This window comes from Panthera tigris, chromosome C2, assembly GCF_018350195.1.
Source record: "Panthera tigris isolate Pti1 chromosome C2, P.tigris_Pti1_mat1.1, whole genome shotgun sequence".
Taxonomy (NCBI): Eukaryota; Metazoa; Chordata; class Mammalia; order Carnivora; family Felidae; genus Panthera; species Panthera tigris.
Window position 1 is genome coordinate 44,617,176 of NC_056668.1, and position 14,515 is coordinate 44,631,690.

A 14,515-nucleotide genomic window follows, 5' to 3' on the forward strand; every position below is an offset into this window, starting at 1 on the left:
TTGTACTTCTTCATTCTATTTACCTATTCTGCCCACTTCTCAACACATTCCCACTCTGGTACCAGTAGTTTGTTTCGTATATCTATGAGTCTGTTTCTGGTTTTTTTTTTGTTGTTGTTTTTGTTTTGTTTTTTAGATTCCACATATAAGTGAGCTCATATGATAGTTGTCTTTCTGTATCTGATTTATATCACTTAGCATTATGCTCTCTAGATCCATCCATGTTTTTGCAAATGGCAAGATTTCATTCCTTTTATGGCTGAGTAATATTCCATTGTACATATATATCACATCTTCTTTGTTTATTTACCATTAATGGACACTTAGTGAAGAATGCTGCAATGAACATAGGTGTGCATGTATCTCTTCAAATTAGTACTTTCGCTTTTTTTTGGATAAATACCCGGAAGTGGAATTGCTAGATCATATGGTAGTTCTATTTTTAATTTTTGGAGGAACCTCCATACTGTTTTCCATAGTGACTGCACTATGTGTGGTATATAAGAGTTCCCTTTTCTCCACATTATTGCCATCAGTTGTTATTTCTTGTCTTTTTGATGATAGTCATGAGGTGATATCTCACTGTGGTTTTGATTTGCATTTCTCAGATAATTAGTGATGTTGAGCATCTTTTCATGTGCCTATTGACCATCTGCATGTCTTCTTTGGAAAAATATTTAATTCCTTTGCCCCCATTTTTTAGTCAGCTTGCTTGCTTATTTATTTATTTGTTTGTTTGTTTGTTTATTTATTTATTTTTGGTATTGAGTTTTTTAAGTTCTTTATATTTGGATTTTAACTTCTAATTGGATGTAAGATTTGCAGATATCCTCTCGCATTCTTTAGCTTGCCTTTTCATTTTGTTGATGGTTTCTTTTGGTGTGCAAAAGCTTTTTAGTTTGATATAATCCCATTTGTTTATTTTAGCTTTTGTTATCCTTGCCTGAGGAGACTGTTCCAAAAAAATATTGCTAGGGCTGATGTCAAAGAACTTACTGCCTACGTTTTCTTCAAAGACTTTTATGGTTTTATTATCTTACGTTCAAGTCCTTAATCCGTTTTGTATATTTTCCACAATTTAATGTTCTTGTTAATTCAGCAACAAACTACTATTCCAACAACTTTAGTACTTTTGTAACCATTTACAAAATGATTTATGTATTAGTTTTTAGTTTGTTTTCCTAGCAAACAACTGATGTCTATAATTAAAATCTCCCAAGATCCTAATTAAAAAAGAACCAATAATTTTTATTTATCCTGCTTGGAATTTGCTGAGCTTCCTGAACCTGTGGGTTTCTTTATGATGGAACTTAGAAAAAATTTTGTCATAATGTTTTTGAATGTTTCTGCCCCAATCTCTCTCTCCTCTCTGAGATCCTAAAAGGTGGATGCAGGGTATCTTCATATTAGCTCTCAGGTTATTGAGGTTGTATTCCCTTTTCTGTTTTTCAGTCTTTTCCCTCTGTATGCTTTAGTGTGGATTATTTCTATTAACCCATGTTTCACTGATTCTTTTTCTATTTTGTCCAATGTATTTTTAATTTAAACTAATGGATTTTTTTTAAAATTTCTGATACTGCATTGTTCAATTCCAGAATTTCTGCTTAGCTGCTGTCTTGTCTATTTGTTTCAATTGACAGATTTTTTTCTTGATACTGATTCACATTTTCTTGTTTTTCCATGTTTAGTAAGTTTTATTATATACTGAACATTGTGAATGATGTATTTTAAAGACTGGATATTGAAATTTTCTTCTGAAAACCTTTGACTAGTCTTCTAGCAGGCAATTTAAATTACTTGTAGATTACCTTGATTTTTTTTGGAGGCTTGGTTTTAGGCTTTGTTAGGGCTATTCAGTCTATTAATTGTTTTGCACTTAGTTGTAGAAACAATCCCTTAGTCTGCAGACAAGGACAGCTGGAGTATTTACAAAGTCTGAATTTGTTGAGACTTAACTGTGAATTCACCTCCCTTGGGGTACTCAACTGCTAAAATCTCTGCTAAGCTCTTTCAAGGCTTTCAGTTTTTTTCCTCTGGGCTGCTTTTAGCCTTGCTTAGAAAAAGAGCAGTTTGAGTGATGTGTATGTGCAGCTTTTGGACCCCACCTTTTTTGGCTGTCCACAGTCACACCCCCAGCCCTCATTTCCAGCTGCTCTGAAAGTCAAAAGTCCAACTTCTGATTCCTCCATAGAGATTCAGTAAAACAGCTTTCTAATTGAGCTCTTTCTATTCCCTTCCAGTCGCCCCCCTATATTAAGAGACTGTGGGCCCTCACTATGAGGGTGTCTGAAATCTGACACAGCACCAGTGTCACCAGCACTTTTCTTTCAAAGATCTCATTCATCTCCTTTAGATTCTGCCTCCCTTAAGTCTCTTCCAGTTTTTCCCCAGAGTTTATTCTTACTATTAGTAGAAGACAATTTATCAGAAGCTAGCCTACCTATATCAAAGGCTGAAGACATGCCCTTGTAGTTTTTTTAATAGTCTTTCTAAATAACTGATATAGTAACATTTAAAACCGTGGACTTGTGAAATTTTATTTATCCTTTAAGATTTGTGACTCTTATGAGGCTATATTTTTGAGGTGTTCCCCTCCCCCCACTTGGCCATCCTGTCATAACTTCATGTTACTTTTACCTTCTGCCAAAAGTATATGTAGATATTCTTTTTTTTTAATTTTTTTAATGTTTATTTTTGAGAGAGAGAGAGAGAGAGAGAGAGAGAGCGAGCACGAGCGCGAGCGGGGGAGGGGCAGAGAAAGGGAGACACAGAATTCTAAGCAGGCTCCAGGCTCTGAGGTGTCAGCACAGAGCCCTACATGGGGCTCAAACCCACTAGCTGTGAAATCATGACTTGAGCTGAAGTCAGATGCTTAACCAACTGAGCCACCCAGGCACCCAATATTCTTTATTTTTAAAGTTTATTTGAGAGAGAGAGAGAGCGAGCGAGCATGCTTAACCAACTGAGCCACCCAGACATCCCTATACATAGATATTCTTATATATCTCTCTTTAATTTCTTCTTTTCTGGGAAGTTATGGGTATCTTTAATACCATTCTGTACAAGCAAACAAAACTCAATCTTAGAACATTTTTTTCCCTTTATTTTAGGCTAGAAAAGCAGTTCACCAGGAGTGCACTGGAGTTACCATTCTAGGATGGTTATATTTAGAGTAGAAAATTCCAGGGTTCCAAGGATATTGCTGCACCCTATCAGCATTATCATAAGGGGAACAAAAGGTGGGATAGGTTAATGACCTTTCATACCCTGGACTTAAGGACTATTTTTACCTGAAAGCATGTCAAAACCAGCAAGCACTTTTATAATCTCTTATCCCTACCTATTACTAAACTCAATATGTCCATTGAGTTAGATTTGGAAATGTGCTGAGGGAATCCCAGTATTTTCAATGGCAGCTCAACAGAAAACTTTGTCATTTTTTTACCATAAGTCTCTCCCATTGCCACATATTATATTTTTCAGTGTAGGCCACTGTTATCTAAAGTGTACGCTGGGGAGAAATGTCCCATGATGTATTTCATCAAAAATAGAGGCATATCGGGGTACCTGGGTGGCTCAGTCGATTAAGCATGCAACTTCAGCTCAGGTCATGATCTCAGGGTTCATGAGTTCAAGCCCTGTGTTGGGCTCTGTGATTACAGCTCAGAGCCTGAAGCCTGCTTCAGATTCTGTGTCTCCCTCTCTTTCTGCCCCACCCCTGCTTGCACTCTGTCTCTCAAAAATGAATAAGCATTAAAAATTTCGAAAAAAAAAGGAATAGCATACCCTTCCTAAGTTAAAATAGCATTTTAAAGACTGAAATATTTTAAATTATAAAAATAAATAATCCAACACAAACATGCAGACAACACTTAAATCTGATTCTCAGGTTTCCCAAAATTTGTTTCACTGAGGAATTCTTTTTTGTTATTATAGTTCTCTCATTTCTTCCTGATGCTGTGCAAAATTATTTTGCATGTCTTCAATAAATTCAGATTGGTCTTAGTCCCTCCATGTAACCTTACCAGTTGTTTTCTATTCATTCTTTATTGCTCTCTAAGCTAATTAGATACTCACTGGGAACTTTAAAACCCTTTATTTAATAACTGAATAATTGTATTAATCTTTATTTATGCTATAATGAAGTTTATAATTAAGGATGTTCATGAGCTGCTACCATTCTTCTGCTTACTCACCTTAATACTTGAGAATCTATATACTTAGAAAATTTCACTTTCTTTCCTTTAAACTGAAGTACATACTCAATCTTTTATAAGACATTGCCTTAAATTGCCTAAAACAATTTGATATTTAAAATTTTGCTAATATCAACTAGTACATATGTGTGGCATGTCTATTTAATTATGTGGTGTAATAATCTTCCAGGAAGAAAAAAGAATTTGCCATTTATGAACCCTGTATTTCATTACTAAATCATGGAAAATGAAGTTTTTACTAGTTTCACCTCTATAATATGCCTGGTTTATCTGTCATAACTTTGAACATGTTTCTCTTAGACTGTGCTTTTGTTCAGACCAAACTTTTCCCTGGTTCAGTTTTTTTTTTCTTTTTCTTTCATAGTTCGCTCTTTTCAGTTTTGAATTCTTCTTGCTTATGCAAAGTGCCAACCTATTAGCCAGGAATTTGTGAAAATCAAACTAATTTTATTATTGTTGTATGTTTTAACTTTGGCACCTTCAAATTTAAAAGACATATTTAAATTGAATACTTAATGAACACTTGGGAACTCTGCGAACTCTTATTTTTGTAGATATCTTGGAAAGATTTTATTTGCTTATGTTATAGCTGATCTTAAAGACAACACAGCTTCTATTTTGTAGGTTTTTGTCACAGCAAGTTGCCTCTGAACATACCTTCAATTCTGCAGGTTTTCTTATTGTTCATAATCAGGTGTTCTGATTACAGATGATTTTCCTTAAGTCTTTGCAATATTGTATTGGTGAACACCTTCACCTTAGAAGTTTCTGTTGTTAAATCATTGGTTCCCCATCCGGTATTTTCTGTTCATTCTGAGTAAGTTAAATAGAGCTTCTCTATCAAAATGTGAAATATATTTCCCTGTTTTAATGAGTTCTTTTCCCACAGGGAGAAATAAATTTGCAAACATTTAAGCCACAAAGACGGATGTTTATAAATCGACTCTTGTGATTTTTAACTTAAATTTAAGTCACAGGACAGTATTAATTTCTCCCAGATTTTCCTTCCTTGAATCAAGCTTTGGTCTTCATTTTTGTTTTTAGAGTTTATTCTTAAAGGTTAATTCTAATTTTATTCTGTCATTATTATTAAAGAAATTATATTAACACATTTGAGTTTTATTATCTTAATTGTAAATTATCATTTGTTTTTTAGAGTCAATTTTTTCAGCATACCTTATTATTTTTGAAATGTGTTTCGAAATAACCAAATACAGAATCCTAGAATAATCCAACAAAATATATCAATATCAAGCAGAAATAGACATTTCTACTGATATTGTATTTCATTAAGCAAACTACATATTGTGTAACTGTAATTTCACTATATGTATAACTATGTCACAGTCATATGGTAAGTGGATATAAGAATATTTGTAGAAATTAATTTATAGTATTCATATTAATTTACATTGTTTTCAAGTATTAGTGAATTTTAGATAAAGTTATAAATTTAGAGTACACAAGTGGGAAGGCAAATGACATTGAAATAAGTATTAACAAATTTAAGTACCATAAAACAATTAAATAATTCAAATGTTTTTTTCCTAAAGGACCATCAATCCTAAATATGAAAACATCAGCTAGAAAATGTTTGTTTTGAGAGAGAGAGAGAGAGAGAGAGAGGGAGAGAGAAAATCCCAAGCAGGCTCTGCACTGTCAGCACAGAGCCTGACATAGGGCTCAGTCTCATAAACCATGAGATCGTGCTCTGAGCCAAAATCAAGAGTCAGATGTGTAACTGACTATGCCACCCAGGTGCTCCCCACAAAAATCCTTTATTTTTATTTATTCATTATTATAAAGTTTATTTATATATTTTGAGAAAGAGAGTGAGAGAAAGGGAGAGAGAGAGAGAGAGAGAGAGAGAGAGAGAGAGAGAGAGACTGTGTACAAGTGGGGGAGGGGAAGAGAGAGAAAGAATCCTAAGCAGGCTCTGTACTGTCAGTACTGAGCCCAGTGTGGGGCTCAAACCCATGAACCTCGAGATCATGACCTGAGCCAAAGTCGGAGGCTTAACCGACTAAGCCACCCAGGTGCCTCCCAAAAAATCCTTTAAATATGATCATTTTAGATATTGTATTGGTTTCTAGCATTACAAAAGTATTCTCCATTACTTCTTTTTTCCGTATACTAGCACTATAAAAAATGGTGATACTGTTTACAATTTATATCCACTTTCAATTATACTACAGAAATTCAAATTTATTGGCTCTCTAGTGTCCATCCAAGCCTTGTAAAGTTTAATCCAGTAACATTGAGTATTTAGATTAATAGTTACTGTTTTAGCAACCTCTCTTTTTAAAAAAATTATTACTATGTTCGTTTTCACTAAACCAGAAGATAAAACCCACATTACCAACGTTTTTATGGATTTTAGAAAACAACTATAACTAAATCATCCAATAGTTTTACTACATGCCAGGTAGTTAATACTGGGGAAGAATCAAATCAAAATATATTTTTCATGTTGTAACTAATTATGCTGATCATTTCAACAAACTAAAAATGATATATATATTTGCCAACATATAATCTTATCTTTTTCATTCAATTCATTAGAAATGTAATTAGTGATACTTTCATTTTCGGTAAACACAAATATATAACTATTTCATATATATGTGACATATGTATGTAAAATTATTATTACACATGGAAATAATTCTTATTTATCATCATTAAACAATGCATTTCATTTTTTCTGGACTGTATAGGGCCATATACTATTTAAATATTTTTGAAAATGTAGCTTATAAAGATAACATATCAAAAGTTTTATATTGTCCTAAAGCATCATATTTCATTTTTTATAAAGGATACCACCCTAAATACTTCAGTTTTTCTTAGAAATCATTTTTATGTGTGTGTAGTTCTAAGGATGTTTCTGATCTGACTCACACAAGCATAATTTCAAATATAGCCTGATTTGAATTAATACAATGTAATTATATTTTTCTTGAGGATATTGTTAATTTTACATGAGAGGACTCATTAGTGAAAATGAATACGTGTGTCATACCATATAACACCTTCACCATGCAAAGTTGCTAAAACAGTATGGAAAAAACCTCATAAGGAAAATTTGATATAGCTTTCCTATGCTTTTCCAGACCTATTTCCAACACTGCTAAAAGGGGGGAAAATTCGAGAAGGCACTGAAGAGACCACCTCACCAGACCCTGATGTTACTTCTCCTCTGGATGTACATGCTGCAGCTCCATAGGAGCCAGGTTGGAAAAGTTTCTAGGAAAACAACATATTCCTTAATAACATATATTTTTAAGTAGAAAGATTTTTTTTTCCTATTTGGCAGTTTGTCTTTTTAGGCCCCAGAGTTGAGTACATGAAAAAGTCTATACTTTTAGTTTGAACTTAACATTTGTTTCTTCATTTTTTAAAAATGAAGTGGAAAACATCTGGCTTCTCAAAAATATTTTTGAAATGTAATGGTTTTAAAGTATGCAAAATTAGCTAATTAAAAAAATCATGGTTCTGTTTTATACATACTATAAAAATATAAAGCTGTTTCTAATCCATTATACTAGAGTTTAATGTTAAATTATTATAAAAATGATATCAACTTTTTCAAGCACTTCTGTATATACTACATAAATGGCAGTAGATAATTTCTATAATGCTCTTTTTTCTAATACCTCGAGCTCAGTATATATTATCGCTCTTAATTCTAAGTGAAACTTTAAACGTAACTAAATATTCATATAATGTTGTTAATTCTCTATATCTGGGTGGACTCTGGAGATACAGGTCAGTGAGTTAGCAAAATGAACATAAAAGGGCATTTTTTTATAAGACTAATCTCAGAACCTAAATTTCAGATTTTGTATATTTTGAAATATAATGAATCTCTACTCAGGTTATTGAAATGCAATTGCAATAAAGAGAAATGATACATTTCACACCTGCAAAGATAATTCCTACTTTTGTGCACTTATTTCAGAATTAAACTGTCAGTGGTATAACCTATAGCTTTTCTTAGATCTTGTATTAAAAAATTAACCTCATTTATTATGTTCCCATAGTTAAATTATGTTTTTCATTCTTTATTAATATATTTTTTGATTATTGCTAGGTGATTATATCTTTAAAAAGGCTTGAATGTGGGGTGTGTGTGTGTGTGTGTGTGTGTGTGTGTATGTATGTGTGATAGTAATTCCATGAATAGAAGTTGCATATTGTAATTGTAACTGACGTATTTTTTTAAAAACAGTCAATTGCTTCTTGGCCTTTTGGCTAAATCATGTGTAGTATTTGTTCTTATTAGCTTAGTATCTGATATGTCCTCTATTTAAAGATAATATATTAAATAGATTTTTGGAGGAGGGAGGGGGCATAGTAGCTTGCTCCATCCATTCCTGTGCGTTGATCTGTTATTGCAGTACTTCCAGGAATGGTGCACCTCTACACACACACACACACACACACACACACCCCACATTCAAGCCTTTTTAAAGATATAATCACCTAGCAATAATCAAAAAATATATTAATAAAGAATAAAAAACATAATTTAACTATGGGAACATAATAAATGAGGTTAATTTTTAAATAAAAGATCTACGAAAAGCAATAGGTTATACCACTGGCAGTTTAATTCTGAAATAAGTGCACAAAAGTAGGAATTATCTTTGCATATGTGTAAGGTAATATTACAGTGGTATATGTCTACATGTCAACTAAATCCCAGCGTGTTACTTCTAAAGTTTGAGATATCTTTCTAATTGTTTATAATTGTCTTGCCAACTTCTTCACAGAAAAATATACAGTAACCTATACTTGGTTTAAAGCCTTCCTCTCATTTGCCTTGTATTACAATTATTATTTCAGGGGATTTTGTTTTGTTACTCTTGTTCTTCTTTCCCTAGTATTCAGTTATAAACTCCTTGATAGAAGTGATCATATGTCAATGTATCATTATGTTTCTGTCCCCATGAAGTGAGATAAATTGATTATAAAATATTAATTACATAGCAAGTTTGTTGATAGAACTAAATGTACAAATTCAAACGTTAAAAAAAATACTTGGCCTAAAAACATGCTTTATATATAAAATAGGCTATTGATTCCTAATATGTTGTGTTTATTAATTTCAGAATAATTTATGGGTTCACCTGCCTGGAAACTGTAAAGCAACTTTGGCATATGTGGCTACTGTCTTTTCTTAATGGTCTAACAGACTGCTATTTTGGACAGACTAGAATGGTGGTCCAAATCATATTTTTAAAAATTCTAACTTTTTCATGTTGCATTGAATAAACATTCAGTGAAAGTGAACTGTTTAGTATCAGCCTACATAAAATAAGTAATAATAAAAATAACCCTAAAGGAAGGAAAAACATAAACCCTAAAGTAAGGAATAACGTAGGGTTATTTTATTTTATTTATTTTATTTTATTTAAATATTTTTATTTAGTTTTGAGAGAGAAAGAGAAACAGAGCACTAGTGAGGGAGGGGCAGAGAGGGAGAGGAAGACAGAATCTGTAGGAGGCTCCAGGCTCTGAGCTGTCAGCACAGAGCTGGATGCGGGGCTCAAACCCACAAACCATGAGATCATGACCTGAGCCAAAGTTGGATGCTTAACCGACTGAGCCTCTCAGGCACCCTGGGTTATTTTTTATAATGAGAGCATCATTGACAAATTTAGCTGCTCTAACTTCTTTATAGTACGGATTAGCAAAACTGAAAAGAGGCAGCAATTGTTAAGAGAAAAATGGACCAAGGAACAAAATTTTCTAACAGGTTGAGACAGAGAAAAAAATAACTTAACTAATCGTATTAATCAATAAATAATTTTAATTGAAGTGCCAAACATATTTTTTCCAGTCAAGAAGAAAGGGTCATAAGTAGATCATATTTAGGAGTTTATAGTGACAGGTGAAGTTTAGCAATAGCTCTCTGCATAACTGCTCTCAATGAATGAAGCAAGTCTCTGGAGAGGCTGTAAGAAAGGATTATAGTCCTTTAGAAATAGTCTGGGGACTAAGAGATAATTTAGTTTAAACCTGTCATTTTGTCTCAGTACAGACCATATTTATATCTGTATGTGAGTATACATACAGGTGTGTGTATATATTTATATATGTACACATACATATATATGTATGCACATAATCATATTAAAAATTGTAGATGAAAGGTGAGCTAGAAATCTTTATTTTCCTGGGGAATAAACTATAAAAATTAACTATTAACATAAAGGACATAACAAAGAAGGTGAATTTAAGATTTGGGAAATTATCATTGAAATATAAGCAAGGTGAATTATGCAATTCATGATATGTATTCTTTAATATTAGTAGTATTAATCTAATGCATCATCAATTGTAATTGTATTATATATGTGTCCATATAAATATACTGCCATATGTTCATCCCCTTCAGCTACTATACACTTCTCTAAAAAATCCTTGAACAATTATCTATATATTATCTCATTACTTCTCCATGAAAGAGCTATCTGTATTCCCCATCTTTTCTCACAAAACCATTCCAGTCTGATTTTTGTCCAACTGTTCTGCCAAAAAAACTCATCTTAAGATCACCTATAATGCTCACATTGTCAAATTTGGCAGCCTTTGTCTTACATGAGCTATCAACAGCATTAATCATATATAATAGTTACCTCCTTTTTGAAACAATTGTATCAGTTGGTTTTCATAACATCACTCTATTTTGTTTCTTTTCTTATGTTTTCTATTTCCTTGGTTGATTTCTCCTCCAAGGATCAGTAACTTGACTCTTATATTGCCATTTAGTCTTCATGTGGTTTTATTGAGCCTTAGATTTTATATTAACTAAATCCTGAATTTATATTCCAGCCTAGATTTCTCCTCTGAACTCAGACTTGTGCATCCAGAATTGTACCTGCTCAGCTTGGATGTGTGTCAGGCATCTTATATAACTTATGCAAATCTGAACTCCTTATTATCACCTCTTCCTGTTCCTTCCACAGTAATCGCTGTTTCATAAAAGGGAGATCCAGCATTCGAGTAACTCTAAACAAAAACTTGGAGTTATATTTGACTTAACATTTACCTCAAACTTTACAATGGGTTCAACGGCAAATTTCTGTGGCTTTCCTTATAAATATGTACAGAAGTTTTTCTTTTAAAATAAAATTTTAATTTTATTTATTTATTTTTAAGTTTTATTTAAATTCCAGTTAGTTAACATACAATGTAATATTATTTTCATGTGTACAATATAGTGATTCAAAGCTTCCATACAATACCTAGTGCTCATCACAACAAGTACACTCCTTAATCCCCATCACCTATTTAACCCATCCTCCCACCTCACCTCCCCTCTGGTAATGATCAATTTGTTTTCCATAGTTAAGAGTCTGTTTCTTGGTTGCCTTTTAAAACCATTATTGTAACCACTCTGGTTCATGATAGCATCACCTTTCCCTTGGATTAGTAGAAATAGCAAGCACTAAGTAGATTTTGTGATTCCTTATTTACCATCCCCCCTAAGAGTCTATTCTACTTATAGACCTGTGTTGTCCAGTATGGAGCCCCAGAGCTGATGGGTTCCCTGAAATGAAATAATTTTCACTTGCCCTATGTTGTCTGAATTATACATGTGGACAAATTGAATGGGCAGCTAACTTGTATGTGACCAAGACTAATGAAGGTTGTGTAAGCCAGATATTGGAATTAGGATGGGTTCTCAACTTATTCTAGTAAGTAGCATATACTCCCAGACTGAAAAAATTAGAATATAGATCTGTATGACTATCAGAGCACTTAACAATTCCATATTTAGTTTTCTTATCTAAAATAACAAAAATAATGTTACCTAAACTTTGTAGATTTTTTGAGGGTTAAGTAAAAAAAAAAAATGTAAAAATCAGTGCAGCACAAAGCTGTACTTACAGATTTATATCTATAAATGATAAAAAATATATGAATCTATAATTACTAATAAAATCAATAGATTTAAATTGAGAACTTTAAGCATATCTTAAAGGCTGCAGAAAAGTGAAGGAGAGCAAATTTGCAATTATTAAAACCATTATGATTCTGATGCCCAGGAAATAATATCAGCCTCCAAAATGTACGTGGAGAAAAGAAAATATAGAGCAAAACTGTAGTAAGTCAACATTTTCTCAATAAAATTCATGTGATTTAAAAAAAAATGAAAATCTGTACATGTTTTAGATAATTTTTCCCAACCATTTTAAAATAAGTATGAGGGCAAAAATTGGGATTTTCATTTGTACTTTGGTAAAATATAACTTGTATGTTTCTTAAAATAGACATACTCATTTAAAAATTAGGTTGTTTAAAGATCAATTGCTTTCATATGTACTTTATATGCTTGGTATGTCCTATAAGACATCAAGGACATTTTCTGTTATTGCTTGTCAACTACCACACAAAAGAAACTGAAGACATTTTTTTAATGTTTATTTATTTATTTTGAGAGAGAGAGAGAGAGAAGGCAGGGGAGGGGCAGAGAGAACCCCGGGGAGGGGCAGAGAGAACCCCAAGCAGGCTTCAGGCTGTCTGTCAGTGCAGAGCCCGACACAGGGCTTAATCCACAAATTAGTCAGACTCTTAACTGACTGAGCTACCCAGGCACCATGAAACTAAAATTTTTTGTGACTACTCAGTCTGTATTCTGTTATAGTTCATATTTGACTTTGGTGTAAGTTTAGGTATTTTGGATATTTTAAAATATATTTCAAATATTAGAGATCAGTACACTCTTTAACCTATAGGAAAATGTAGCAAATCAGTAAGATTTTACTTTGATGTTACTTTGCTTCCCTGAAAGTTAGAAGAGGTTAAATATCTTAAAAATCAATTAAATTTTAAGAAAAAGTCAATAAGCATTTAACATGTAATTACATTTTAATACATATTAATTACATGAAATAATTTCATATTACAAATTATAACATGGAAGAAAGTATGAATACGTGGTTAGTCATCTTTTCTCTATCTCCGGAAAGCCTCCTTATACCACAAATTCAAGGAATTTGTAGTATATACCAGATCCAAGATAAATGAGAACCTTGCCAAGTTACTTTTTAAACCAAATGACTGTACCGATTGTTGAGATGGCTTACTGGGTAATAATTACCAATATTGATACTCAGAGGATTAGAGCAAGGTGTAAAAGCTTCAGGGGCCCCAGCGCTGATTGGTTTTCTGAAATGAGGTTGTCTTCACACACCCTGCATTGCCTCTTTTGACTGTGTGTGCTGAATTATGAGTGAGTGGGACATTTGGAGGCCATGCTGTGCTCTTGCCTCTTGCTATGTATGGAATTTTGTTGTGTGCCCTACATACTGTCATAACACCAAACAAAGATGGTGTTACATGAAACTTTGGTGTCGGATTATTATGCCTGTTGCACTTGATTATTAATTCAAAACCAAGAACACTGCTGTTTATTCATAGGTATACACCAGGTCCAATATAAATGAGAATCTGGCAAAGTTACAGATTAACAGAGAGGAGTTGTAGGTGGTTTTTCACTTCTTTTAAATATAATTATAGAATTTAACTAAAGTGATTAAAGAGAAAATGATAACATGAAACAAAAGTAACTACTTGTAATAAATGATATAAAATATATAGAAGTAATGTAGTTAATGAGAAGGTGGGCTATCGATTGAAAACTCTGCTCCATTATTTATTGTGTCACTTTGGGGATATTACCTAACCACTCTATGCCTCAGTTTCTATATAGTAAGGTTTGGTTCATAATAATTAATGACTTCATGGGATTATTTTGAGAATTAAATGATTGAATTAAACTAAATGCTAAATAGTACTATCTATTAGTATAGCACATGACATTAAACCTCTATAATTATTGGGATTATAAGATATAGGATTAAAATAGGTAACAATTTTAATGACTAAAAAACATTAAAAAGGAAAGAAGGAAAGAGGCATGAGGAGAATTAACTCTGAAATGTTTGACTCTATGCACATACAATTTTAAATTGTATTTTTTTCTTTTCTGTCCCTACTATTTAAATATCAGTGTGTTTAGTGCTTTCTCCTCCATTTTTCCTCTACTGCTTAAACTTACTTCCTCTAGAACGTCTTGTCTGTGCCTGCCATAATCATAGAAGGCTAGATATTAATCAAAATATTTTCTGTTGCCCTGAAATTTTATCTGAGCCTCACCCATGATCCACATTGACTACTGGAAATTCAGTCTTAACATTAGATGCTTTATATTCACAAATTTAATGGTCTTAACGTTAAAATATTTGTGTCCTTCACTTCCTAAAATAATGTCCTTTTCATTCAGT

General features: G+C 32.6%; 1 protein-coding gene and 1 non-coding gene across 3 annotated transcripts in view; both read left to right on the plus strand.

The window, feature by feature from the left end:
* Positions 1-14,515, plus strand: part of EPHA6 (EPH receptor A6) — an 867,849-nt gene that overhangs the window by 118,598 nt on the left and 734,736 nt on the right. The gene's annotated exons all lie outside the window — the stretch shown is intronic.
* On the plus strand, positions 8,452-8,642 carry LOC122230899. The gene has a single exon (XR_006207966.1). It is a non-coding gene; the product is annotated as a U2 spliceosomal RNA (small nuclear RNA).